General features: G+C 41.6%; 10 non-coding genes across 10 annotated transcripts; 8 read left to right on the top strand and 2 right to left on the bottom strand.

The window, feature by feature from the left end:
* Positions 1-108: 108 nt before the first annotated feature.
* On the top strand, positions 109-182 carry trnat-ugu (transfer RNA threonine (anticodon UGU)). Its single transcript has one exon. It is a non-coding gene; the product is annotated as a tRNA-Thr (tRNA).
* A 1,694-nt stretch (positions 183-1,876) lies between these two features.
* trnat-cgu (transfer RNA threonine (anticodon CGU)) lies at positions 1,877-1,950 on the top strand. Its single transcript has one exon. It is a non-coding gene; the product is annotated as a tRNA-Thr (tRNA).
* A 413-nt stretch (positions 1,951-2,363) lies between these two features.
* On the top strand, positions 2,364-2,437 carry trnat-agu (transfer RNA threonine (anticodon AGU)). The gene has a single exon. It is a non-coding gene; the product is annotated as a tRNA-Thr (tRNA).
* Positions 2,438-3,996: 1,559 nt separating this feature from the next.
* Positions 3,997-4,070, top strand: trnat-ugu (transfer RNA threonine (anticodon UGU)). Its single transcript has one exon. It is a non-coding gene; the product is annotated as a tRNA-Thr (tRNA).
* A 411-nt stretch (positions 4,071-4,481) lies between these two features.
* trnat-agu (transfer RNA threonine (anticodon AGU)) lies at positions 4,482-4,555 on the top strand. The gene has a single exon. It is a non-coding gene; the product is annotated as a tRNA-Thr (tRNA).
* Positions 4,556-5,054: 499 nt separating this feature from the next.
* On the top strand, positions 5,055-5,128 carry trnat-ugu (transfer RNA threonine (anticodon UGU)). Its single transcript has one exon. It is a non-coding gene; the product is annotated as a tRNA-Thr (tRNA).
* Positions 5,129-5,539: 411 nt separating this feature from the next.
* Positions 5,540-5,613, top strand: trnat-agu (transfer RNA threonine (anticodon AGU)). The gene has a single exon. It is a non-coding gene; the product is annotated as a tRNA-Thr (tRNA).
* Positions 5,614-6,113: 500 nt separating this feature from the next.
* trnat-cgu (transfer RNA threonine (anticodon CGU)) lies at positions 6,114-6,187 on the top strand. The gene has a single exon. It is a non-coding gene; the product is annotated as a tRNA-Thr (tRNA).
* A 6,045-nt stretch (positions 6,188-12,232) lies between these two features.
* On the bottom strand, positions 12,233-12,306 carry trnat-ugu (transfer RNA threonine (anticodon UGU)). Its single transcript has one exon. It is a non-coding gene; the product is annotated as a tRNA-Thr (tRNA).
* Positions 12,307-12,806: 500 nt separating this feature from the next.
* Positions 12,807-12,880, bottom strand: trnat-agu (transfer RNA threonine (anticodon AGU)). Its single transcript has one exon. It is a non-coding gene; the product is annotated as a tRNA-Thr (tRNA).
* Between the last annotated feature and the right edge of the window lie 15,061 nt (positions 12,881-27,941).

Raw genomic sequence — 27,941 nt, 5'->3', positions numbered from 1 at the left:
ATAATGAAGAGTGTACAATCGGCTTGAATCTAAAAATTTTATGCTGTCAGGCTACTAGTTGTAGTAGTTGGACAATCCCTGAAGTAAGAGGGGCGACTCTTATCAGGGGGTGCTGTGGCTTAGTTGGTTAAAGCGCCTGTCTTGTATACAGGAGATCCTGGGTCCGAATCCCAGCAGCACCTTGTTAATGCTGATGAATCTTTTGGTCTCTTGTTGGACCACATTAGTATGGAGCGAATGTCTGCTTCCTCCAAGAATCAATTGGCCAATTTCAACTTGTAAAGGCTTCAAGGCTTTTGATGTTGTTCCCCACAAGAGGCTCTCATTTAAACTCAAAGCGACAGGTATTTTAGGAACTGTAGCGACCTGGATTAACGGATAGGAAGCAGCGAGTAGTTATAAGAGGCTCAATGTCACAGTGGGCCTGCGTTCATAGTGGGGTACCGCAGGGTTCAATTTTAGGACCACTTTTGTTCCTAATTTACATAAATGATATAGACACCAATATATACAGTAAACTGGTGAAATTTGCAGATGACACCAAGGTGGGTGGTGTAGCAGATACTGAACTAGCAGCTCAGCAGCTACAGCGGGATCTTAATTTAATTAGTGACTGGGCTGACACCTGGCAGATGAAATTTAACATAGACAAATGTAAGGTACTCCATGTAGGGAGCAGAAATATAAAGTACAGGTATTTTATGGGACCTACTGAAATAAAGGTAGCTGATTATGAGAAAGACCTTGGTGTGTATGTTGATGCTTCCAGGTCTCATTCTCGCCAGTGCGGGGAAGCAATAAAAAAGGCCAATAGGATGTTGGGGTATATCTCCAGGTGTGTGGAGTTTAAGTCAAGGGAGGTAATGCTAAGATTATACAATTCCTTGGTGAGACCTCACCTAGAATATTGTGTACAGGTTTGGTCACCATATCTTAAAAAGGACATAGCAGCCTTAGAAAAGGTGCAGCGTAGGGCCACAAGAATGATTCCTGGTCTTAGAGGAATGTCATACGAGGAAAGGTTATTTGAGCTAAATCTGTTCAGCCTCAAGCAAAGGAGACTGAGGGGGGACATGATCCAGGTCTATAAGATTCTAACAGGTTTGGATGCTGTTCAACCGAATAGTTACTTCCGCATTAGTTCCAATAGCTTAAATCCGAAGCTCCACTTGGCAAAATAAAAGTGTTGGCACAATAAGGCACCCAGACTAACATCCTGGTTGCTAAACTGCCGACACGACAGAGGGAAAAAAAAAAATATATATATATATAAACAGTCATATTAAGAAAAATGGCCACAGCATCTACAGTTTAAACTACTAATTATAAATATATTTCAACGATATTGTGCCGCAATATTTGCATGTACTATATCAGGACATTCACTGTAGGGAATGAAATGCTGTGAGCTTCTTGCCTTTTTTCCACTGAAGGCAGTCATTGTGGGAAGAAGCTGTCAGAAGCAAATCATTTGCTCCAGGTGAGGCTTGAGTTCAGAATCTCCGCATGGCCCAACCAGACGCTGCCATGTGCATAGCACACGCTGACTGATTACAGTACAAGAGCCTCTGACTCAAGGTGTTTGAGTACACTATGTCAGTGTTTTCTCGAAAAATGTTGTCCACACAAAAATCTTGGGCCCATACCTTACTTTCCTTAAGTAGTAGACCACTGAGATCTGGTTGAAGTTTCAGCAGATTCTCATTATCTCAATTGCCACCATTACGATCTACTAATTGAAGAAGCAGGGGAGTCTTGACTGACTCAAATAATGAAGAGTGTACAATTGGCTTGGTTCTAAACATTTTCTGCTGTCACGCTACTAACTTTAGTAGTTTGATAATCCCTGAAATGTGAGTTTCAGCTTTTAATAGTGGGTGCTGTGGCTTAGTGGTTTGAAGCGCCTGTCTCGTAAACAGGAGATCCTGGGTCCAAATCCCAGCAGCACCTTGTTAATGTTGATGAATCTTTTGCCAAGAACAACTGTCATGTCTGCTGGAGGCATGGTAAGTGTAGACCTTGTACTGTATGTTAAGAGCAAAAGTGTCAGCTAGGAACTCGCACAACATGTCTTTGCTCACGCCATGGAGGCATTACAATAGTGCTGCTCGAGAAAATAGTTCAATACTGAAGTGTTTGCTAGAAGCCACACAGCTACCTTCTTCATTGGGCAGTGAACATGACAGAGGTGAACAGCAGTGGCCTGGAGAAAGAAAGTTATGGAGAAGAAAGAATTTGAAGTGGTTGTGTAGAGGACGTGTTGACCAATTTCAACGGCTGGCAAGGGTCATAGCCACGGTCTTGGAGTTGTAAAATACGTAACTGACCAAGGACAGTGGTGGTCCTACTTTTTCCTGTCTCTTGGCGCTGTGGCTTAGTTGGTTAAAGTGCCTGTCTAGTAAACAGAAGATCCTGGGTTCAAATCCCAGCAGTGCCTTGAGTTTCACTGTAGGGAATGAGATGCTGTGAGGTTTCTGCATTTTTACCACTGAAGGCAGTCATTGTGGGAAGAAGCTGTCAGAAGCAAATCATTTGCTCCAGGTGAGGCTTGAGTTCAGAATCTCCACATGGCCCAACCAGACGCTGCCATGTGCATAGCAGACGCTGACTGATTACAGTACAGGAGTCTATGACTCAAGGCGTGTGAGTACACTATGTCAGTGTTTTCTCGAAAAATGTTGTCCACACAATAGTCTTGGGCCCATACCTTACTTTCCTTAAGTAGTAGATCACTGAAATCTGGCTGAAGTTTCAGCAGATTCTCATTATCTCAATTGCCACCATCACGATCCACTGAGTGAAGAAGCAGGGGAGTCTTGACTGACTGACATAATGAAGAGTGTACAATCGGCTTGAATCTAAAAATTTTATGCTGTCAGGCTACTAGTTGTAGTACTTGGACAATCCCTGAAGTAAGAGGTGCAATTCTTACCAGGGGGTGCTGTGGCTTAGTTGGTTAAAGCGCCAGTCTTGTAAACAGGAGATCCTGCGTCCGAATCCCAACAGCACCTTGTTAATGCTGATGAATATTTTGCCAAGAATAACCTTCATGTCTGCTAGAGGCATGGTAGGTGTAGACCTTGTATGTTAAGAGCAAAAGTTTCAGCTAGGCACTCGCACAACATGTCTTTGCTCCTGCCATGGAAGCATTACAATAGTTCTGCTCGAGAAAATAGTTCAATACTGAAGACTTTGCTAGAAGCCACACAGCTACCTTCTTCGTTGGGCAGTGAACATGACAGAGGTGAACAGCAGTAGCCTGGAGAAGGATAGTTATGGAGAAGAAAGAATTTGAAGCAGTTGTGTAGAGGAAGTGTTGACCAATTTCAACGGTTGGCAAGGATCATAGCCACGATCATGTAATTGTGAAATACGTAACTGACAGACAAGGGTAGTGGTGGTCCTACTTTTTCCTGTCTCTTGGTGCTGTGGCTTAGTTGGCTATCGTGCCTGTCTAGTGAAGAGGAGATCCTGGGTTCAAATCCCAGCAGTGCCTTGAATTTCACTGTTGGAAATGAAATGCTGTGAGCTTCTTGCCTTTTTTCCACTGAAGGCCGTCATTGTGGGAAGAAACTGTCAGAAGCAAATCATTTGCTCCAGGTGAGGCTTGAGTTCAGAATCTCCGCATGGCCCAACCAGACGCTGCCATGTGCATAGCACACGCTGACTGATTACAGTACAGGAGCCTCTGACTCAAGGTGTATGAGTACACTATGTCAGTGTTTTCTCGAAAAATGTTGTCCACACAAAAATCTTGGGCCCATACCTTACTTTCCTTAAGTAGTAGACCACTGAGATCTGGTTGAAGTTTCAGCAGATTCTCATTATCTCAATTGCCACCATTACGATCTACTAATTGAAGAAGCAGGGGAGTCTTGACTGACTCAAATAATGAAGAGTGTACAATTGGCTTGCTTCTAAACATTTTCTGCTGTCACGCTACTAACTTTAGTAGTTTGATAATCCCGGAAATGTGAGTTTCAACTTTTAATAGTGGGTGCTGTGGCTTAGTGGTTTAAAGCGCCTGTCTTGTAAACAGGAGATCCTGGGTCCAAATCCCAGCAGCACCTTGTTAATGTTGATGAATCTTTTGCCAAGAACAACCGTCATGTCTGCTGGAGGCATGGTAAGTGTAGACCTTGTATGTTAAGAGCAAAAGTGTCAGCTAGGCACTCCCACAACATGTCTTTGCTCACGCCATGGAGGCATTACAATAGTGCTGCTCGAGAAAATAGTTCAATACTGAAGTGTTTGCTAGAAGCCACACAGCTACCTTCTTCATTGGGCAGTGAACATGACAGAGGTGAACAGCAGTGGCCTGGAGAGAGAAAGTTATGGAGAAGAAAGAATTTGAAGCGGTTGTGTAGAGGACGTGTTGACCAATTTCAACGGCTGGCAAGGATCATAGCCACGGCCTTGGAGTTGTAAAATACGTAACTGACAGACAAGGGTAGTGCTGGTCCTACTTTTTCCTGTCTCTTGGTGCTGTGGCTTAGTTGGTTATAGTGCCTGTCTAGTAAACAGGAGATCCTGGGTTCAAATCCCAGCAGTGCCTTGAATTTCACTGTAGGAAATGAAATGCTGTGAGCTTCTTGCCTTTTTTCCACTGAAGGCCGTGATTGTGGGAAGAATCTGTCAGAAGCAAATCATTTGCTCCAGGTGAGGCTTGAGTTCAGAATCTCAGCATGGCCCAACCAGACGCTGCCATGTGCATAGCACACGCTGACTGATTACAGTACAGGAGCCTCTGACTCAAGGTGTTTGAGTACACTATGTCAGTGTTTTCTCGAAAAATGTTGTCCACACAAAAATCTTGGGCCCATACCTACTTTCCTTAAGTAGTAGACCACTGAGATCTGGTTGAAGTTTCAGCAGATTCTCATTATCTCAATTGCCACCATTACGATCTACTAATTGAAGAAGCAGGGGAGTCTTGACTGACTCAAATAATGAAGAGTGTACAATTGGCTTGGTTCTAAACATTTTCTGCTGTCACGCTACTAACTTTAGTAGTTTGATGATCCCTGAAATGTGAGTTTTAGCTTTTAATAGTGGGTGCTGTGGCTTAGTGGTTTAAAGCGCCTGTCTTGTAAACAGGAGATCCTGGGTCCAAATCGCAGCAGCACCTTGTTAATGTTGATGAATCTTTTGCCAAGAACAACCGTCATGTCTGCTAGAGGCATGGTAGGTGTAGACCTTGTATGTTAAGAGCAAAAGTGTCAGCTAGGCACTCCCACAACATGTCTTTGCTCACGCCATGGAGGCATTACAATAGTGCTGCTCGAGAAAATAGTTCAATACTGAAGTGTTTGCTAGAAGCCACACAGCTACCTTCTTCATTGGGCAGTGAACATGACAGAGGTGAACAGCAGTGGCCTGGAGAAAGAAAGTTATGGAGAAGAAGGAATTTGAAGCGGTTGTGTAGAGGACGTGTTGACCAATTTCAACGGCTGGCAAGGATCATAGCCAGAGTCTTGGAGTTGTAAAATACGTAACTGACAGACAAGGGCAGTGGTGGTCCTACTTTTTCCTGTATCTTGGCGCTGTGGCTTAGTTGGTTAAAGTGCCTGCCTAGTAAACAGGAGATTCTGGGTTCAAATCCCAGCAGTGCCTTGAGTTTCACTGTAGGGAATGAGATGCTGTGAGGTTTCTGCATTTCTTCCACTGAAGGCCGTCATTGTGGGAAGAAGCTGTCAGAAGCAAATCATTTGCTCCAGGTGAGGCTTTAGATAAGAATCTCCGCATGGCCCAACCAGACGCTGCCATGTGCATATCAGACGCTGACTGATTACAGTACAGGAGTCTATGACTCAAGGCGTGTGAGTACACTATGTCAGTGTTTTCTCGAAAAATGTTGTCCACACAATAGTCTTGGGCCCATACCTTACTTTCCTTAAGTAGTAGATCACTGATATCTGGCTGAAGTTTCAGCAGATTCTCATTATCTCAATTGCCACCATCACGATCCACTGAGTGAAGAAGCAGGGGAGACTTGACTGACTGACATAATGAAGAGTGTACAATCGGCTTGAATCTAAAAATTTTATGCTGTCAGGCTACTAACTGTAGTAGTTTGATAATCCCTGAAATGTGAGTTGCAACTTTTAATAGTGGGTGCTGTGGCTTAGTGGTTTAAAGCGCCTGTCTCGTAAACAGGAGAGCCTGGGTCCAATTCCCAGCAGCACCTTGTTAATGTTGATGAATCTTTTGCCAAGATCAACCTTCATGTCTGCTGGAGGCATGGTAAGTGTAGACCTTGTATGTTAAACTAAGCCTGCTTTCTTCTCCTTAGTCATTTCTTTTCTTAATTGTATCAGTGTAATTACCACACACTCGTGTCATTTATGGCAGCTGTGTCTTGTGGTGCTAAATGAAGCAAATTATATTTGTTTCTGACAGACGACCGACTGTTTTATCTTGCGCCAAACCGCACAACATAAACATTGCAAATAATAGTTCTTAACTATTATTTTGGTGTGATTTTTTTTTTTTTTAGAAAATCCTGTACATTGCTATACTGATTTGGGAAGATCGGCTCTCAATTGCCCCATGACTAGTCAATGTACTTCATGATGACAGGTATGAGTGCTACAGGGTGGTTGTCATTCAGGCAGGAGACAGAAGACTAATTCAGCAAAGGTGTGATGGTGGTATTGTTTAAGCACGTGGGGACGACTGCCTGGCTCAAGGAAACGTTAAAGTTATCTGTGAAGACATCATCCGGCTGGGTGTTACGCTCCATGTCACATGACCAGGTAATGTTGTGTGGACCCGCTGCTGTTTGTAAGTTTACTCTCAGCAGAGATCTTCTCACATCAGCTGTGAACAAACACAGTGCCTGTTGAAGAGAGATAGATAGATAGATAGATAGATAGATGATAGATAGATAGATGATAGCATCAGCCTTGGAGGAAATCTCCCGTTTGCGTGTTTCACCCATTAAAACACACCTCACATATCTGTCCAAGTCTCTGGGGCTTTTTCAGCAGCATTTAATGTCTGATGCTCATATTTTTGTGGAATGAAAGAAGCAATAAAGCAGTTTAAGGCACATTTACTCAGCTTTGAAACCAGGGTTACCGACTCTTACGCATCTGGTGTGACGCTCACACTTCTTGACTGTCAGGCTCAGGAAATCTATAATATTCTATTATAAACTCATAATTAGCTACACCAAAAGCGTTGGGGTAGTTCACAAACCCTACAGACTATTTACAAGGTAATAAAACTGTTACATGCATGTAAATGTGTGTGCAGACTTGTCTCCAATTGGAAATGTCACACCAGCCAGCTGACCAAAGTTGGCAGCCCTGTGAACCTCTGAAATATATGTAAATAACCAGGAAAACCTTAGTTTTTCATTCAGGCCACACACTGGATTGTGTTAAATGTCCTAGACAAAAAGTAACGATTAGGCTAAATAAAGATGTGACTCAGAAATGTCTGAGTGATTAGGTATCCAAGGCCTATGAGATACTGGCACCATATCCAATGTCCCCCATTGTGGGGACCCAGATAAACAGCTTTTGGAAATGGATTCATGCATTTGATCTAACTCAGTACAGAAAATCACCTCCATATATCCATATGCATCCACAGGACATCGAGGGCTGTGCTGCATTTAATCGTAAGCTTGTTAAGGTATAGAGGCCTTCATAAATGTCTAGTTTTGCAAGAACAATGTGGTCAATCCTCTTTGAAAGCTGCCAGCTGGGAAAGCATGTTGGATTATTGGACAAGACATACAGTCATAATTGCTTAAACAAGTTGATTTATCAGTCTGTTTTATAATAATACACTGGTCCTTTCTGAATAACCCCTCACTCTATTGAATACAGTGATCTGATGCCCATTGCTAAAATATGGGCTGCAGCACTTGATACACACTCACAGGATGATAATTCATTGCATGGAGATTTCGGTTCACTTACATTTACTTCATATTGTGTGTGGTAAGTGCAATAACATGATAATCTACTCAAACATGTCTAGGTCTGTTTTAGACATCGAGCCAAGGCAAGAGAAAATGTTATTTACTGATCGGTAACACTTTTCCTGAGGGGGCACAAATAATGTAGCATTATGCTGTTACTTCTGTATTACTTAACCACAAAATAAGTCTTAGTGATCAGCTTGATTTTGTCCGTGAATATGGCCGCTGCACACGCTGCATCGAACTGCTGCTGTCATGGATTTTTAAAGGTCACCGGGCAGGAAACGGCAACATCACGTTCATCTCAAACGGGAAAGTACTAAACTTCAGCGGCGCGATGTCTGTTCCTGCAAAATATACGAATAATTTATGGCTTATAATATTTGATTTATTTTTATTATAAAAGAACGCAAATGACTGCTAATTACAAACTGGCACAAAAAGAAGCGTCTATTTAAAATGGAGTAATCATGGCATTTTACAAATATTGCGAATAGATCCGCTTTTTTATAATTTAATACTGAAGCTATTATATTTAGTAATCTATGTTTTGATCCACCTATAGTGGCATCCCTGAAAAGTACACATTGTTTCTGGATCGCTTGTTCTGTGAAATGACGTGTCCAGTGGATGTAAGAAATATGGCAGCAGCTTGAAAGACATTATAAATGACTACAGTCACCGTAGAGAATGTTAATCTGCAATAACAGGGGTAGAATTACTTTGTTCGGGGGGCACAGCAATGTTTGCCTTTTATCCCCTCAAATATAGGAGGGCACTAAGGCATTTTCCCGTAGGTTCGGAGGGCACCAAGGCAATCAAGAATTACTGGCCAGGGCACTGAGGCAAAAAGGTATATAGCCGGACGCATGAAATATTTAGCATTCTGACATTTTCAAGGGAAATAAATGCATTAGCACCCTGTGAAATAGTGTTAGACTAGCTATTGAAAAAAAGATGCTGTTGCCTTCATTCACCTACTCAGTAATGACGAAATGTTTTATGAAAAAAAACAGAACCAGCTATTGTCAGTGATAAAAACTTTTATTTAATGAACATTATTTTTACTGAGACATTGACACTAACATGACTAACAGAACTTCAAAATAATGCATGAGTGACCATATTCAAGCCAACTAACTAACACTCGCCAACTGTCCCGAGCCACTCAAACACTGTCCCGAGACACTCAAACACTGTCGCGAGCCACTCGCTAACTGTCTCGAGCCACTCAAACACTTCCGCGAGCCACTACGAACTGTCCCGTGACAGTAGCTGCAGGACAGTACAGTTTATGCTCTAACTCCTTCTCTGTTTTCACTTCAATTCAATGCACATCTGGTATCAATTATTTCAATCTTCTATGAATTATTACAGTCTATTATAAATTATTACAACGTCAAGTAATGACAGATAATTTCCATAACAATAGATGCGGTATGATTGGGATAGACATGCAAAATCAGCGAAATTACCTAAAAAATTTGGTTATTTTCAGGGTCTTAGAAGCAGCGGCCGTCATTTCAGCCTGCTTTCTTTTTTTCACCCGATCTTTGGTAGGCATTTTAATTGGAACTTTGTGGCCTTATAACAGGTCCTTAACATGTATTTGTCGATGTAAATCGATGATTGTTCACGTGCCAAAAATACCACCAATACAGCCTCACTTTCAAAAGAACTTCTAAACCTTCTCACCCTCCCTATTCTATGAACATGTTGCTATTAGTTTCGGAGGGAGGTACGCATCGGCTAGAATAGCCGCTCTGAATAATTTAACCATGGAGGCGTGGCTAACGTAAAATTATGGGATGCGCTTATCAACCCAGACATCATGGACATGGCGACAGAGAAGTAAAAAACGGAAGAACTTCTTGATTTCATAAGTTTATTGACTTTATTATGATCTAAACATACACAATAGGGCACAAAGGCAACTGAGGAAGAGGGCACTGCAAGTATCTGCTGGCAAGAACTTGTAAATATTCAGGGCAGCACGGCAAATTGCTAAGGCACGGCGGCTTTTGCCGTCGATAAATTCGATCCCTGCAATAGATAATGAATTGAGTGGCTTAATGGATGGCTGTGCATATTCTTACACGTCTATTATTAATAATTATGCATTGTTGGAGTCAGAACTCCGCCAGGTCCGTTGATGAGAAGAGATTCACTGCACAGTCGAGGAGTAGTTGCAAGTCACCAGCTTATTCTCTGACAGATTGCAATCCAGGAGCAACCATCTGACATACATTCAGCATGTACAGGAAGAAGCTCGAACCATAGGTGTCGGCTCTAGGTCTTTATAGGCCTTTTGGGGTGTGGCCCCCCTTTTCTGTACTTTTCCACCTACGTGACTACCACATACATTGACATTTACTCTAGTTAGCCATTAAGTACGTGTCCCCCCTCCCCTTTTATATTGTGCAAAAATTAGAAAAAGTATTAGTTCACCCTGTCCTCTGGCACAGGTCATCTCGACCTGTTCTCTCGCTATCAATTCCTGATTTCTGCCAACTTCATGAAGTCAGATCGCCCCATCCTGCAAGCCCAGTATCAGTTCCCATGTCCAGTGTCTGCATTATATTCAACACTGTGTTATTAGACATTAGTAAATTAGTATTGGCATTATTGTATAATTAACCCCTCAGCATGTAGATAAATTTAGTGGTTTTTGCCAGTCGGGGTTGGATTCAGTATCTATCTTATGGAATATTATTTAGCACTATGAAACGAAGAATATAATCATTATGGTATTATTAAAAAGCATGCCAAATACCCATGATGTAATCATTACAATGTAATCATTATAATGTAATCAACACAATGCAATCAATTGAGTATGTATTTGCACCTCGTGTTAGCCCAGGGCTGGGCTGGCCATCTGGCTTACCAGGCAATGCCCAGTGGGTCGACGCACATTATACGTATTTTAAACATGCACTTTAAGGAGTGTTCCAGAAGCACCCTGTAAAAATGCAAATTCACATTTTGCACTTAAGGAGAGAGTCCTCACTGCCTATGGGTGCCGTCTTAGGACAATACTAACGAATCTCGCACAGAAAACACATACACTCACGGCATGCGCAAAAAGAACAAATGCAAAGAATTCTTTTCTTGTGAAATTAAAGATGTACAACTACATCAGAATATATTTTAACCATCTTACACTCCCACACAAAAACAAAGACAATATGAGCAGCTATAAAGTATTTGTAAAAAAATATTTTTTAAAACAATTAAATGAATTGATAGTGTTTTTGGTGATGATTTTGATGTTTTATTTGTCTCATTTGGATGTTGTCTAAAATGACACACAGAAACTCACCTAAAGACAAACATGGAAATCCATCTACACACAATGCAAAAAGACACACTCATCACAACAATTGTGTGAATACAACCATAACATAGTATTAATGGTATTATTAAAAAAAAAAACATGCAAACACACTTACATTTCTGTATGCCTGGTCTGGTCCTGCACTCTCCACTGTGGTCCACACTATAGGAGATGCAGAATGACATAGTGCTGCTGTATCCATTTATTTATTGGTGCCACTTCTTCACATACATGCATAAGTATCTGTAGCGTGTCAGACTCACACTCTGTACTCACTTCAGCTTCTCCAGTTTACAGCTGGGATCCTCCAGTACAGCAGAGAGCAGCTTCACTCCTGAGTCTCCTGGGTGATTGTAGCTCAGATCCAGCTCTCTCAGGTGTGAGGCATTTGACCTCAGAGCTGAAGCCAGGGAAGAACAGCCTTCTTCTGTGACTCTACAGCCTGACAGCCTGCAGAGAGACAGACAAAGACTCCCCAATAAATAAGATCACCTCACCATTACAAGCATTGGGCCTCATTCACCAATATTCACCAACTAAGCCACAGTGCCAAGAGACAGGAAAAAGTAGGACCACCACTGCCCTTGTCTGTCAGTTACGTATTTTACAACTCCAAGACCGTGGCTATGATCCTTGCCAGCCGTTGAAATTGGTCAACACGTCCTCTACACAACCGCTTCAAATTCTTTCTTCTCCATAACTTTCTCTCTCCAGGCCACTGCTGTTCACCTCTGTCATGTTCACTGCCCAATGAAGAAGGTAGCTGCGTGGCTTCTAGCAAACACTTCAGTATTGAACTATTTTCTCGAGCAGCACTATTGTAATGCCTCCATGGCGTGAGCAAAGACATGTTGTGCGAGTGCCTAGCTGACACTTTTGCTCTTAACATACAAGGTCTACACTTACCATGCCTCCAGCAGACATGACGGTTGTTCTTGCCAAAAGATTCATCAACATTAACAAGGTGCTGCTGGGATTTGGACCCAGGATCTCCTGTTTACAAGGCAGGCGCTTTAAACCACTAAGCCACAGCACCCACTATTACAAGTTGAAACTCACATTTCCGGGATTATCAAACTACTAAAGTTAGTAGCGTGACAGCAGAAAATGTTTAGAAGCAAGCCAATTGTACACTCTTCATTATTTGAGTCAGTCAAGACTCCCTTGCTTCTTCAATTAGTAGATCGTAATGGTGGCAATTGACATAATGAGAATCTGCTGAAACTTCAACCAGATCTCAGTGGTCTACTACTTAAGGAAAGTAAGGTATGGGCCCAAGATTTTTGTGTGGACAACATTTTTCGAGAAAACACTGACATAGTGTACTCAAACACCTTGAGTCAGAGGCTCCTGTACTGTAATCAGTCAGCGTGTGCTATGCACATGGCAGCGTCTGGTTGGGCCATGCTGAGATTCTGAACTCAAGCCTCACCTGGAGCAAATGATTTGCTTCTGACAGTTTCTTCCCACAATGACGGCCTTCAGTGGAAAAAAGGCAAGAAGCTCACAGCATTTCATTTCCTACAGTGAAATTCAAGGCACTGCTGGGATTTGAACCCAGGATCTCCTGTTTACTAGACAGGCACTATAACCAACTAAGCCACAGCACCAAGAGACAGGAAAAAGTAGGACCACCACTGCCCTTGTCTGTCAGTTACGTATTTCACAATTACATGATCGTGGCTATGATCCTTGCCAACCGTTGAAATTGGTCAACACTTCCTCTACACAACCGCTTCAAATTCTTTCTTCTCCATAACTTTCTTTCTCCAGGCCACTGCTGTTCACCTCTGTCATGTTCACTGCCCAATGAAGAAGGTAGCTGTGTGGCTTCTAGCAAACACTTCAGTATTGAACTATTTTCTCGAGCAGCACTATTGTAATGCCTCCATGGCGTGAGCAAAGATATGTTGTGCGAGTGCCTAGCTGACACTTTTGCTCTTAAGTAACTTCACAGCACATCGAACTGGGTGTAATACATAATGTTAATTTCATTTAGCACATAGAGAAGAACATTAAAGTAATGTCACCTTTGACTGTAAAATTGATGGCCATACGCCATATTTTACGTCGCTCCTTCTGAGGCACATTAGACATTAATGCCCTGTGTGAAATAAAATCTTTTAAAGTTGAAGGTCTCCATCATTATCCGGTTAAATCTCTTTCCTCTCGCTGTTGACATTCTCATCAAAAATCAACAGATGATGAGATGTGACAAGATGCCGTAAAAATAGCACGCCTCCTTCCAGAAGTCGCAAGCGTGCGCATGCGTAGTAGCGGAAGTTACATTTACGGTTGGTGTAACATTTTCGGTAGTGACAGTAATGCTGTCTTATCTTGCGAGAGGATGTAGCATAAGGCTGCGCTGCTAGCGTTAGCATTAGCAAACCTAGCTGCCTAGCAGTGTTGCTAGTAACGCGCTAGTATAATTCCACTGCTTTTGTCTGTAAGGAGTAATGTAACTAATTACCATATCACATTTTTTAAAAAAGCAAAGTACTTAAATTTAAATGGGCTCTTTGGCTTTGTCTTGCATGAAAATATTAATGGACGAAGGCAGCACGTTCCCCTAATTTCCTGTTTATGATGTAACGCCATCCGACCTCACCGTGGCGCAATGAATGGCTGATATAATAGGTATGGTGATAAATACAATTAGACAGTTGTATTATCTGGCATTGTCATAGCTGCAACACTAAAATAATTGGTTTAAAATAATTTATAACTACCCAGAGAGCACAAATGCATTGGTACTATGTCTCCGCGATGCTTGAAAATCCACCGGCAAACATCTCTGTGTTGCAGAAACATTTGGTTCCATATTCCCCCGATGTCTGCGCCATGTATTTCAACAGCGACGCCATGTTAATGTGATCACTAGGCAGCCTTTAGCCCGCTGTTACTTTCTTTTATTAGGTTATTATACAGGACAGGTCAGGCCGGGGGAGCAGGCGCTGATGCAGCGCGGTGCTGCATCCACCACACGTTGGAACTGCTCGCGATCCCGGCCTGCGACCCCTCAGTCAGACACACGCTCCAGTCCCACCCTTATAATTACTTTCATATGAAGTAATTGGTAACTAGTACTTTTCAGTAATTTGCACAACGCTGCTGGCTAGTAACGTTACCCGTTGGCTGAATCCGAAATAGTTGTAGTCCTACGATGCTGGATTGTTATAGGTACTGTGATAAATGCAAATGCAGATCCCTCTATTCTGATTGAGTTAAAAATCAAATGCTTTTACTCAGATTTCATGCATTTGGCGGTGTGCTCTTTATACTATAACAAGTTTTCCTAAAAGCAGAATTTTTTTTAACGGCAAAATAGAGCAGCGTATTGAATTGTAATCCCTGTATCGTGAAACGTAGCGTGTAGCCAGACTCTCCGATACACAGCTCTATGGTCCATACAGAGGAGATGAGGAACATGCAGTTTGCTAAATCACCAAGTTACCTTTTGTTCGGTGGCTACGTTTAAATGCCTTAATGCAATTAAGATGTTTTCATGTAAACAGATTAATCGGGGAGCTCATTTATAAAGGCTCCATGTGACTGAAAAAGATGAGAAGAATTTATACACACATTTATAGGAAGATTTTGGGATTTATAAAGAAAAACGTTTTGTGAAAAAACGCACATTTTGTGAATGAGGTTGAAGGAGATGCTGTTTCGACAGGATCCTGTAGAGGGCACTGTGTATGCAAAATCGAAGGCTCCAGGAATGCAATCGGCATTTATAATAATAAACAATAATAATTCAAATATTTATGGGCACATGGCATTTGGCTCTGAAATTAAACAGTACTTTGAAATAAAAAAAATTAATTTGTAAACTGAGTTGTACAGTATGCTGTGTTTGAATGTTCATATATTATTATTAGATATTTCACTGTGTATTTTTCAACTTAATGCCCTCTGAAATTGGTACTCTTTCATTAAGACCGACTTACAAACAATGTATTTTATGCCTAGGTTAAAGGCTACTTATACACAGTTACTGTACGGGGGATAGTGCTCACAGCGGAACATGATGTGCAGTTTACAATAAAGACATTTTGAAAATACAAAATAACGTATGAAAAAAATGATTAAGCTGTAGCACATACTTTTATTTCAAATATGAGTTTCACAAATATCTCTGTAATGAAAATTGTGAAATGACCCAGGCTTAATGTGCTATTTCATTTGTAACACATTTGTTCTCCAAACTTCTAAATTTTTAGCCTTTGGCCACAAGATCTTCCTCTTCCTGCCAGGATCTTTCCTTTCCTTTGATCCTCGCTTGTTGAGATCTGCTCTGCTGCTTGGAAGTTCCCCGGGGAGTTAGTGTTGGGGGGTTCTGGTGGAATGTGACCATCGGCAACCATGGGCTGGATAGCGCTGTGGTACCCAACCTGGCTCTGTGCCCTTCTTCTTTCATCTGCCCGGGCAGTGCCAGTTTGCCTGTAGTCGTCCTGGAGACACTTCGTCTTCCCTTGGCGTACTCTCAAGCCTCTGAGACAAGCACAATTTAAGTTAAATGCTTATTAAAATACTTATTTTAAATACATGCCTCAGAAATTGATCATCCCTGATTGTGCATTACCTTCATGTTGCCTTGAAACTTTTGTTTTCTTTATTGTAGCCCTCTTGTAAGACATGTTGTCAATGTTAACTTTACTCCTCTGTAAGTATTATAATGTACTATACACTGTGCAGTTGAAAAAAATAACTGGCAATGCACCGAGACTGAAAATGCACAAAGATGGCAGCATGAGACGATTACACAGGTTTACCTGAGCTGTGCACTGGACCTGGTTGTACAAGAGGCAGAGATTGTTCAAATAGTTCTGAGGAACAATCACATAGGACTATGGGAAATACAGACAGCTGTAACTGAAAACACCACAATGTACAACTAACAGTCAGCATTTGTTTTTAAATGATCATTTTAAATGAATGACGTTATATATACCAAACTATCTATTCTTATAAATATTTAGGTTAGAGTTGTGCGTAAGGACAAGTCAATGCAGGCCGCAACATGTGTGCCCCCATATATAATAGGTATAAAAAGACCCCTGTCTACATATGTCACACACAGCATCATTATGGTGTAAAGTATTTAGCTTTGTTTGAGGACGTTGTGTGTGGCCAAATATGAAAAGAGGGAGTATTTACAGATCACAATGATTATTTTCCCAGTGATGATTTGTGGCTTATCAGCTGTTTCAGTGCCAAGAGTGATTCTGATGGGATTGAGTGATGAATTGGCCAACAAGAACCGGCAGATAGATCAGGGATATCCCAGCCCATTCTGAGCTCCATTAATCCTTAGGCTGTGGCTGGTTTTATCCGACTGTCAAGACAGTGTTTTAAGATTCTCTAGTTTGGATGTTTGGATCAACATTACAGTGGAATTTGCAACAGTGTCCAGCTCCCCTAATGCTGTCCGTGCTCTTGTCTGCACGCAAATACATGGCAATTAACACCAGAACTACTGAGCTTTTCATTTTCTGGTGGGCTGGGCCGGTGGCTCCCCATCCGGTGTCCTCTGGTGGGTTCCCTCATGCGGGGGGGCTGTTGTCCTGGTGCTGAAATATATGGAATTGAAATACTGCCCATCTCTTTACAAAAGCAATTTCAATCTCTGATGCTAGAACTACTAAGCCTGCACAAATCTGCGTAAATTCCCTTGAAACTGTAAAAGGCCTACCATTAGTGGTCTGTATTTGAATGCTAGGAGTATTAGAAACAAAATTAATGACTTAGAGGCTTTAATTTCTTCAGACAATTACGACATTATAGGAATAACTGAAACATGGATGAGTGACAATGATGGTGATGAATATAATATGGATGGTTATACGTTGTTCCGTAGAGACCGGATAGGCAAGAAGGGAGGTGGTGTTGCAGTATACGTAAAAGAAAACTTGCAGGCAAGGGAACTCACTGATAAAAATAAAAATTCAGAAGCTGTATGGATCAAACTTGATGCTAAAGATTCAAATGGCCTAATTGTCGGGGCTTGTTATAGAGCACCTAATGTAGCTGTAGAGGAAAGCAGAATGTTATATGATGATATCAGGATTATGAGTAATAAAAATGATGTGGTGGTTATGGGTGATTTTAATTTACCGGGGATACAGTGGGACACAGTCTCTGGCTCTTCTGTAAATGAACTTGAGATGGTGGAATTAGTACAGGATTGTTTTTTTACTCAGTTTGTTAATACTCCTACCAGGGGAGAAGCCCTTCTTGATCTTGTTTTCTCTAATAACCAGGATAGGATTGGAAAATTAGAGGTTTTAGACCCATTGTACGGTAGTGATCATAACATGGTTAAATTCGAGGTTAATTTTAGTGTCCGAAGAGCATACCTGTCAAGTTTTGGATTTGAAAATAAGGGAAATTTTCCGGCGCCCGCCGCGAGCCACCCCACCACCCCAACCAAGCTCCAGTATCCCTTACATTTTAAGACAGGTGACAAGAAAGCTAATCACCACTTGTCAACCACTTATAAACTACAATTGGCTTTATGCACAGCTGCACTACTTCCTGAACTTCAGGCAGCTCCTTTGTTTCCTGTCTGCCATTACTGGACAAACTGATTAATCCAGGTGATCAGTTTGTCCAATAATGGCAGACAGGAAACAAAGGAGCTGGCTGAAGTTCAGGAAGTAGTGCAGCTGTTCATAAAGCCAATGATAGGCCTACCTTTGTTGATATTGACATGCTGTGAACATTCATAGCCTAAATGAAAACGCAAAAGGGTATATATGAAGAGCATTTATTTAAAGGCTTATTTGCATATTTTCTGTTCATTTAACATTGCTTGTCTTTACATTTCATTTTCATTCCACATTCTTTTCACATTCACACACTCATTCATTTCATATTGCTTTTTTGTACAGTTTTTCTTTTCATTTCACATAACTTTTCTTTACTCTTCTAGTGACTTATTGTAAAATAACCAACTAAGCCACAGCACCCCCTGGTAAGAATTGCACCTCTTACTTCAGGGATTGTCCAAGTACTACAACTAGTAGCCTGACAGCATAAAATCTTTAGATTCTAGCCGATTGTACACTCTTCATTATGTCAGTCAGTCAAGACTCCCCTGCTTCTTCACTCAGTGGATCGTGATGGTGGCAATTGAGATAATGAGAATCTGCTGAAACTTCAGCCAGATTTCAGTGATCTACTACTTAAGGAAAGTAAGGTATGGGCCCAAGACTATTGTGTGGACAACATTTTTCGAGAAAACACTGACATAGTGTACTCACACGCCTTGAGTCATAGACTCCTGTACTGTAATCAGTCAGCGTCTGCTATGCACATGGCAGCGTCTGGTTGGCTCTTGCTAAAGCTTAAAGTTGCAGGGATTTTAGGAACTGTGGGAGCTTGGATCGAAAACTGGCTAACTGACAGGAAGCAGCGAGTAGTTATTAGAGGCACAATGTCACAGTGGGCCTCCGTTCATAGTGGGGTACCGCAGGGTTCAATTTTAGGACCACTATTGTTCCTAATTTACATTAATGATATTGACACAAATACATACAGTAAACTGGTTAAATTTGCAGACGACACCAAGGTGGGCGGTGTAACAGATACTGATCTAGCAGCAGAGAGGCTTCAATGGGATCTGGATTTAATTAGCGAATGGGCTGATACTTGACAGATGAAATTTAACAAAGATAAATGTAAGGTAATCCATGCAGGGAGCAGAAATATAAAGTACAGGTATTTTATGGGACCTACTGAAATAAAGGTAGCTGATTATGAGAAAGACCTTGGTGTGTATGTTGATGCTTCCATGTCTCATTCTCGCCAGTGCGGGGAAGCAATAAAAAAGGCCAATAGGATGTTGGGGTATATCTCTAGGTGTGTGGAGTTTAAGTCAAGGGAGGTGATGTTACACTTATATAATTCCTTGGTAAGACCCCACCTAGAATACTGTGTGCAGGTTTGGTCACCATACCTCAAGAAGGACATTGCTGCCTTAGAAAAGGTGCAACGAAGAGCTACGAGAATGATTCCTGGTCTTAGAGGAATGTCTTATGAGGAAAGGTTAGCGGAACTGAATCTGTTTAGCCTTGAGCAAAGGAGACTAAGCGGGGATATGATTCAGGTCTATAAGATTCTAATGGGTCTGGATGCTGTTCAGCCAAATGACTATTTCAATATTAGTCTAAATACTAGAACTCGTGGTCATAAGTGGAAATTAGCGGGAGAACATTTTAAAACAAATTTGAAGAAGCACTTCTTTACACAGCGTGTAGTTAGAGTATGGAAGTCTTCCTGCTAGTGTAGCGGAAGCTAAAACCATGGGTTCCTTTAATTCAGAGCTAGATAAGATTTTAACAACTCTGAGCTATTAGTTAACTTCTCCCCAAACGAGCTTGATGGGCCGAATGGCCTCCTCTCGTTTGTAAATTTCTTATGTTCTTATACCAGATGACACAGCAAATCTGAAATCTAAATGAACCAATTTCTTCAGCAAGACTGTTGGCCTCAACTTTCACTGTGGAGTCTTTAGTCTGTTCTCTGACCTCCAACAAAGCTTCTCTCACCTTGCCTGCTTGGTAGCGTAAATGTTCAATACTGTTCACCCGGCTCTACCATCGCGTTTCACTCCAAGATTTTAGTGTGACATCCACATACTTCTACAAGATGGCCCATCTTTGAGGAGACCCTGAGAAGAGTCTGTAAAGTTTTTCCACATTTCCAAAAAAAACAAGTGGCATCCTTGGATGCTTTAGCAGCATCTGAAACCATCAGATTTAATGTATGTGCTCCACAAGGCACATAAAAAGCACGTGGATTTTTTTCTAACAGCCTAGCCTGCACAATCGTAAGATTGTCCCCTACAGTCCTGGAAAGGGATGTTCAATTCTTCAAGCCTTTTAAGAATTAGTGTGGACAAGCCTAGACCAGTAGATCCAGGAGCTATTAGAAATCCCAAGAAGTGTTCCTTTATCTCTGGTGTTTTGCCAAGACTTACAATGCGCACAACAACAGACATCTGTTCTTGGTGACTAACATCTTGGGTGCAATCCAATATTATGGCATAATATTTTGAATCTTTGATTTCTGCCACCATTGTGTCCAGTATTTTGTCACTGACACAGCTTATCAGCTCATTTTGGATAGTTTTCCCTAAGTATGTGATATGCTGTGCTCCACTGTCAATTCGTCTCACGTGATCTCTCAAAACAGGATCAAATTTAGCTAACAGTTCCACTTCTTTCAGAAAGTTCCCATTGTTTTCCTGATGCAATGTATCAACAGATCCCCTGAATGCTAGATTTCTTTCTGCCAAGGACTGAATAATACTGATTAGGCGTGTGAGAACATCTCTCCAACGGTTCTTTTCTGCCTCCAAGAGGGCCATTTCAGTGCAAAATCCTTCCATTTCACCATGTTTTTGCAGTGATCAAGGCTATTTCATGCTGTTTCAGTAGTGCACCTATATTGACCCAATCCTGTTGTCCCTCTGTTGCCAGTTTTGTGGACTTCTTGGAGAACAATTTGCAGCAGAAGCAGTAGACTGCATCATTTGTTTTTGAATAAGTAAGCCAGCTCCGCTTGATTTTTTCTCCATTAATTAGCTGTCTGTATGTGTAGTGGTAGTGGAAGCTTCGACCATCAGGTTTTTTAGGGAATGTGAAGTTTTCCTTTATAGGCAATGGTCCTCTACTTACAAGATCAGTCCTTTCAGAGTCAGACAGGATAGATGACCACTCAGCTGGGTCAACTGGAGGAGCTGCTGATCCATGGTGTAGGCTGGAAGTAGCTGAGGGAGTAGATGTGACATTGATCCCAATGGCCACAGAACTAGAATGATCTATATGGAAATTAAATTAAAAATTATATTTAGAAATATTAATCACAGGATATTCTACAGTAAACTGAGCAAACACACAGTGCTACTAACTTACCTGCCACCTCCACTGAGGTTGAGACAGACGTAGAAGGAACTGTAGGGTCAGTGGATAAAGGTGCTGGTGAGTGCTCCTCACCTGCAGAGGATGTACCTTATTAAAGATAAAAATAATAATTATTATTATAAAAATATAGTAATATAAAATAAATGTAGCCATGTTAGATTTCATACTGAAAGGTGATGCTGTCTGCCAAAAACAAACAAATGAACAACAAAAAAGGTATAAACAAATTGATCTAGGATTGTTTTAAATATCATCATCAGCTGTAGCACTGGTACTTGAGGCAGATGGCATTGGTTGTGCCCCACCTCCAAAATATTTCAACAGTGCTCCTAAAAAGTTTCATAAGAGTATAGTTGAATGAACAGAATGTTATTTTAACAGAAAAGCTATTTCAACAACAATAACAACAAACAACAGTTATTTTAACATCAACCTATATGGCGCTGCAGCAAGCCATCTGTACACCTAAAACATTAAGACATAATGATATAATAACACAAACGTAGGCCAGTCCAGTGTAAGTAATGTTAAACTGTTATCAGTACCAAAGTTATAAAACAGAAGCTTATTTTTTATTATGCATCGGTAATTTTTGTCCGTCTCATCCTTTGCATGAATTGACGAGCTGTTAGCTGCCGCTGGTGATCGCTTAAGCGGAAGAAGTAACATTAGCTTGCAATTTAGCCTCGTTTAGTTTATACTCATTTTTTTTATCTTACCTTTATCTTGCTGTTTTTTCTCTTCCTCTGATTTCTTCCGTTTTCTTTTCTCTGCACCAGAAAGATATGTCCTTTTTTGTGACATTATTAGTTGTTTTGCTGCAGTGACGCTGCTTCTTCAATGAATTTAAGTTAACTTACCTCAGGCATCGTATGGCTGTCATACTCCAACTGTGCATGCATCCTGCAGCAGCTAGTTAAAATAATATTGCGTTGTTTTTTTAATTGAATAATGCATTTCATTACCAATATGATATCAGCTGAAATATTAAACATATATAAATGAAAAAAATAAAAATAAAAAACCGATGTAATTTCATGTACTCTTGGGGGCCCCCTGGTGGCCACGGGACCCTAAGCAGCCGCTTAGTTCGCTTATGCCTTGGGCCAGCTCTGCATATGGGCAAAAAAGAAACATCGCACATGCTCCTCACTGTCCTAACCATCGGCAAATAAACAATCCTCGTGAACTGGAAGTCAAAAGAGAAATTAACCATAATTTTCTATTGAGAGAATGTCTGCCTGTACAAAAAATCGACTGACAGAATTTGAATACACTTGGAGCCCAATAATTAATTTCATCATAGTGTTGTTGGGGGTAGTGGGGCTTCGCCACTCCGGCCTCGATACACCTGGGAGGGGGCGTATGGGATCCGGCCAGCGGTGGAGCCCCTGCCCGGACCTCCCCCCCCCTTTTTATGCACCACAGTTTTTAGTTTGCACACACTTCAGTTCACACACTCAATCACACACACCCACATGTACACACCTTACACACACACTGAGCGGGGGGGTGATGGGGGCCTGTGGGGGGGGCGGGTGTCTGGCTGGGCCTTCTTGGTTCTGGGTCCAGCTCGTGACGGGGCTGGGGGTTGTGGGCTGGGCCGGTGGCTCCCCGTCTGGTGTCCTCTGGTGGGGTCCCTCATGCAGGGGTGGTGGGGGGAGGGGCTGTTGTCCTGGTGCTGAAATATATGGAATTGAAATACTGCCCATCTCTTTACAAAAGCAGTTTCAACCTCTGATGGTAGAACTACAGACTACAGAGTCACACAGACTGCTTCAGTGCAACACGACTCTACTGGACACGGTGAATAAAGTTCGCCGTGAACTTCCTCCATCGGCGCGCATGTATTCAGTATGAGCAGCAACACGCAGGTGGCCAGTAGCTGTATTTTACAACATGCTGGACCTGGCGGCGGTGAATGCCTACGTTCTGTACAAGGCATGCACAGGGTGGAAAGGAAAAAGAAGATTGTTTCTGAGTCTTCTAGCCAAGGAACTCCGTTGCCGATTCATGCAGCAAAAGGCAATGGAGACAGAGAGGAACGCTGCTGCAGCGTTTGCTGCTGCTGTGCCAGGACCTGTACAGACAACTCAGTGCCAAGTACAAGAGAGCTGCAACAGAAATCGCAGCAGGTTTACCTGTGTAAAGTCTCACAAATTCACCTGCGCCAAATGCAGGGACGATGGTCACTGGGTCTGCAAACGCTGCAAACACGGACCTAAACAGACAGACAGACTGTGTGGGAAAGTAACCACTGAGAGAAAAGGCAGAAAGATGATGAAGAGATGAACCTGGAACTGAGGGACTGATACAATTTTTTTTTTACATTTGTGTACAAACATACATTGGAGACTGATGTCTTAGCATGTTTTCATTCTATTCATTTCATTTTATTAGCAACTTTTTATTCTATTTTCACTCTATTTTTTGTAAATAAAACAGACTTGTGTTTGCATTAGGGCTGTCAAAATTAACGGGTGAACGTGGATTAATCCATCATCATGATTAATCTGATTAAAATTTTTAATGCAATTAACCCATCTGCAGCGCAGAATGACTCAAAATCCCAGAAATGTCTCTGTCAACCCATTTTGGGCAGTTCTGGTGCGTTCCATTTGCCCTGGGAACTCGTATTCCGAGTCGAATTCCGAGTTTTGAAGCCGGAAGTGACAACGTGCACTCCCGTTTCTCGGAGATCCGAGAAATATCTCGGAGCAGCACAGAGGATCCCGAGTTCAGAATCCAAGATGGCTGTGCCCTTTATCAACAGAAGGGAAAGTTGTAGTTCTATACTGTTTAAGCACTACTTCTCATTTGTGACTCATTAAATCGGTCGCACACACTATATTGTCCAACTTATCTGTGGACGTGTTGCAAAAATGATTGCTTTTTGATATGGGTCCATGGTATTGCATTTCTGTGGCAGATTGATTGCATCCGACTCATGTTCAGGATGTTCTATAAACATGTTAAGTGCATATATATTCCCTTTTTCTTGAGTCTGTTTGGTCATGCAAAATGAAATGCAGTTAATATAGATTAAAAATGAATGATATTTGATAGTGATTAATCTAAATTAATCCACAGAAACCCTGTGATTAATCTGATTAAAAATTTTAATCGTTTGACAGCACTAATTTGCATGTATTTTGTGAATGTGAGTCTTTCTTATTTGCAGGTCAGTCAGTGTGTGGGATATATTGTATAGATATCACAGGCTTTTGTGAAGGTTTCCATGTCACACACATAGGTTTGGACTGCCTTGTATTTGAACTAGGAGTCTGAGTAAATAAATGCAAATGTGCCAGGATTCACAGGTAATTAGTGTGTTTGCTCAACAAAAGCAGGAGGACAATGGAGCTGAAGACCTGAACAAATCTGCGCAGGCTTAGTAGTTCAAGGGAATTTACGCAGATTTGCGCAGGCTTAGTAGTTCTAGCATCAGAGATTGAAATTGCTTTTGTAAAGAGATGGGCAGTATTTCAATTCCATATATTTCAGCACCAGGACAACAGCCCCCCCGCATGAGGGAACCCACCAGAGGACACCGGATGGGGAGCCACCGGCCCAGCCCACCAGAAAATGAAAAGCTCAGTAGTTCTGGTGTTAATTGCCATGTGTTTGCGTGCAGACAAGAGCACGGACAGCATTAGGGGAGCTGGACACTGTTGCAAATTCCACTGTAATGTTGGTCCAAACATCCAAACTAGAGAATCTTAAAACACTGTCTTGACAGTCGGATAAAACCAGCCACAGCCTAAGGATTAATGGAGCTCAGAATGGGCTGGGATATCCCTGATCTATCTGCCGGTTCTTGTTGGCCAATTCATCACTCAATCCCATCAGAATCACTCTTGGCACTGAAACAGCTGATAAGCCACAAATCATCACTGGGAAAATAATCATTGTGATCTGTAAATACTCCCTCTTTTCATATTTGGCCACACACAACGTCCTCAAACAAAGCTAAATACTTTACACCATAATGATGCTGTGTGTGACATATGTAGACAGGGGTCTTTTTATACCTATTATATATGGGGGCACACATGTTGCGGCCTGCATTGACTTGTCCTTACGCACAACTCTAACCTAAATATTTATAAGAATAGATAGTTTGGTATATATAACGTCATTCATTTAAAATGATCATTTAAAAACAAATGCTGACTGTTAGTTGTACATTGTGGTGTTTTCAGTTACAGCTGTCTGTATTTCCCATAGTCCTATGTGATTGTTCCTCAGAACTATTTGAACAATCTCTGCCTCTTGTACAACCAGGTCCAGTGCACAGCTCAGGTAAACCTGTGTAATCGTCTCATGCTGCCATCTTTGTGCATTTTCAGTCTTGGTGCATTGCCAGTTATTTTTTTCAACTGCACAGTGTATAGTACATTATAATACTTACAGAGGAGTAAAGTTAACATTGACAACATGTCTTACAAGAGGGCTACAATAAAGAAAACAAAAGTTTCAAGGCAACATGAAGGTAATGCACAATCAGGGATGATCAATTTCTGAGGCATGTATTTAAAATAAGTATTTTAATAAGCATTTAACTTAAATTGTGCTTGTCTCAGAGGCTTGAGAGTACGCCAAGGGAAGACGAAGTGTCTCCAGGACGACTACAGGCAAACTGGCACTGCCCGGGCAGATGAAAGAAGAAGGGCACAGAGCCAGGTTGGGTACCACAGCGCTATCCAGCCCATGGTTGTGTAGCGCACTTCGTTTCACGCCACAAAGAACTCCACGACACCACTGGCTTCGGTGGCCCACGTCTGCAGTTTATTAAAGACAGGACAGGGATTAACACCACGCAAACACACTCTCAATTCTTTGATCTGTCTCGCTCAAGTCCGAAGCTGTTCTGACTACACTAAATAATAAATACATCTGGTCTCACTCACTTTCTTTCTTACACATGTCAGGTATCACACACACAATTCAATCTGATAACCGTATCGTGAAAATAACGAACGTACTATACTGTAGTTTCACACTTTGAAAATACAGAAAACTGTTCTGACTTAACATTACAATAACATATGATCGTATAGTGGTAATTATTTTACTGGGATCTCATACCTGCAGTTTATTAAAGGGGGATTAACACCACGCAAACACACTCTCAATTCTTTGATCTGTGAAAGTCGAAAGAAGAGAGAATAGTGAACCGCTGTCCCCATTAACACGATAACTGCAACCAATTAACAACTCAAAAGATAATACGTCTACAAATCCACACAAACATAAAATGACAATATACTTTTTACAAATTTAACTGCACGATGTTTTTTAAGAACGTAATCCACCTTTTTAATTTTATCTAAGAAACAAAGGTCAGTAGAAAAGTAAAAAATGGCGCGGCGGCAACTTGAACCAAGCCATTAACAGCTCACAAACACAAAACTCACGATATAATGAAAAAATAATACTAAACGAATCCACTGTTCGACTCAATCCAGCATTAAAACAAATCATCCACGGATATCACTTAACATTTTGACTCAATCTTAAATATTTTAACACTATGTCACGGAGCACATTCACAATGTACCTGTCTCGCTCAAGTCCGAAGCTGTTCTGACTTGAGCGGGACGCGATTGGCCAACTCGACAACAGGAAGTGACATCACATGACACAAAACTTAATACATTAATTTAAAACAAAAATACATATCCTTCACATACTCTCATAAGGTTGCAAATAATATTACTTATAGAAAGAAATGAAAATAAAGAACGAAATAATTATAATCTATTCATTAAACAAATAGTTTGCTGGAATGGTCAAAATCAAAACACTACACTCTCCCCTCCTTACTTTCAGCAAACTTTAAGACCGTGGGTGAGACACTTTCCTTAACAAGGGGCCCCCTGACTCAAGTCATTCAAAGGAATAGCAAAGAGACATTGCTAGGTAGAAATATGCCCTTATACATATTACCATACAACCCCAAATTAAGTACTTCTCAACCCCTATTAAAGCTCACTCAGGTCCAACCTTGAATTATCTCCTGAAATTCAACTTTAAACATCAGTTGAACCCTCTATAAAATTTGCTAAAATTTTAAGCAACTCTGCCCAAGGATCTTTCTGTCCTGATTCAGTCATTATTATGCTCATACACTCAAGCAGGCGTCTCACAGGCCTCACCAGCCTTCCTGCCCTGGTTCTCACTGCTCCTTCACCTGGTATCAAGGCAGTGTCTACTGTAGGCTTTGTTCCTGGAGATTTCCCCTGTGAACGTACACAACTCGAGCCTTTACACTTAGAGCTTCCGACTGATCTACTCCTTGAACTGGCATCATTTAACACAGCAACTGACGCAGCCCGAACACTCTGGTTGCTCACAGATTCTCGGGACCTTTCCCCATTACTGGTGCACACTGGATCTGGTTCCCATCCATGTACACTACCGTCAGCGTCAGACTGTTCACTGTCAGAGGTCACTCCCCTTGCGTCACATCCATCACCAGAACCTTCAGTGTGCTCACACCCACTCCCGGAAGGAAGATTCTCCTCTCTAGGCTGACACACACCGTCTGATTTTCCCAACTCTGTGACGTGTCCTCTGATCCTCTCTTTCACAGTACCTTCCACAGTACTCCGTGATACTTTGCGGCCTCCACCTTGTAGAATCCATACAGCAGTTCTACTGTTCCTGGACTCTCTATCCGAACTGAACAAAGATCTTTCGCTTCTGTCCTTTGTTCCATACATTTCCTCTCCTGACACCT

This window comes from Paramormyrops kingsleyae, chromosome 25, assembly GCF_048594095.1.
Source record: "Paramormyrops kingsleyae isolate MSU_618 chromosome 25, PKINGS_0.4, whole genome shotgun sequence".
Lineage (NCBI taxonomy): Eukaryota > Metazoa > Chordata > Actinopteri > Osteoglossiformes > Mormyridae > Paramormyrops > Paramormyrops kingsleyae.
Note: the sequence above shows the minus strand (reverse complement) of the source record. Positions and strands in the feature narration are given on the sequence as shown.